The sequence below is a fragment of the Panthera onca genome, chromosome X, assembly GCF_046562875.1.
Source record: "Panthera onca isolate mPanOnc1 chromosome X, mPanOnc1 haplotype 2, whole genome shotgun sequence".
NCBI classification, from domain to species: domain Eukaryota; kingdom Metazoa; phylum Chordata; class Mammalia; order Carnivora; family Felidae; genus Panthera; species Panthera onca.
Window position 1 is genome coordinate 78,583,270 of NC_138357.1, and position 1,619 is coordinate 78,584,888.

Sequence of the window (1,619 nt, forward strand, 5' to 3'; positions counted from 1 at the left end):
TAAGTATTCTCACTAGTCCGGGGAGGGAGAGAAACAGAGCTTAACTTCTTTGGACAGCTGAACAATCAAAGATACAAAGAAGGGAACTAACTTGCAAAGTTGTATAGCAACTCAGGGTAGGGCCTGGAAATGGAGTCAATATTTTCTGACTTTATTCTTGACACAATATTATTAATCCTAGGATTCAGGTGAATTCAAACTTCCTTTATAACCTGAACCTCAGGTGAACCTCAGGTTCACTTCTGCAGCAGCATCTTCCCCAATATTTTCCCAGGCACACAAAATGTCAGCATCAATTCAGTACCAGCCAGGATCACTCTCATAACATTGTTGGTACTATTGTAGGAAGTGAAATTTGAGGGAATTTGGTGGTTAGTCAGTCTTTAAAATCTCCTCTTGCATTTTAAGATTTCTATCTTGCAGTCATTAATTAATAGTTTTTCAATGGAGGCACCATTGACATGATGGGTGGGATAATTTTTATTCCATGTTTTGGTCCCGTGCATCTCATGAAATTTTGCATTCCTAGCCCTCTATTACTAAGTTCCAGTAGAGCTCCTTAGACTTTGTGACAATTAAAAATGCCTTCTCCCCATTTGTAAACATTTTCTTCTATGCTCTATTGATAAATGCCAATAGGCCTTTTGGGGTAGGGAACAGGCAGGGGCTCTCTGAGGCGCTAGACTTTGTAGTGCCTTTTTTGATCTTGGGCTCTCAAACAAAATGGGGTCTTAGGGCTTGTGTCTTGTGAGATTAATTCTAATAATATGGCACTCTGCACTCTTAACCTGGACATTGTTTCCCAATTTGCTTATTATACTTAATAGAAATTGGATATTTCTTCTTTGGTGGTTCTTCACTGAAAGCAGCCTATAAGCAGTTCATGGAAAGCCATGTGATGTGGTCTAAAAGACGGGGATTTAAAGGCCAGACAGACCTGTGTTTAACTCTCAGCTTTGCTACTAAGGATCTATGTAACCTGGAAAGTTACTTAACCTCTTTGATCTCCAAGTCTTTGGCTATAAAAATGGAGGTAATACTTTTCAGAGTTGTTGTGAAGATTAAATAAGTGAATTAATATAAGCAACAGAGCATATAGTAGGCCCTCAGTAAGTATAGTTTCCTTCTTCCTGTTAATTCTGAGGAGTAGGTTTGCAAGGGTTGGTAGAAGAAGTAAATAGTCACAGAACCTAAGGTGGAGACTCTAAGAAAGGCTTCCAGTTGTGAGGCAGATCAAAGGTCCTAGATGGACCCAGTTTCCCCAGAGTCATCTAGAAGAAGACTGAGACTCAGCAGCTACCCTTAGACACCAAAATTGGCTTTGACCCTGACTGGTGTGTGATAATTACCTAAATTCAATTGACATATTGTTGATAACCTTTAGGAGGGTAAAAGGGATCTCTTTAAGGTGGAGGAAACCTTAAGCCTTTTCATAATCAAGCAGTATTAAACTTTGGAAAGGTAAATTATGTTGATCTTCCCCTTCATTTGCTAAGTATTAGAGGTTTTTTTTCAGTTTTCCCTCCATACCACATAAGGGCTAGTGATTTAAGCTCAAGTAGACAAAAGCACTGCCAGTCTCTTAAAAATAGGCAACATAGAACTTACTACATTCCAGA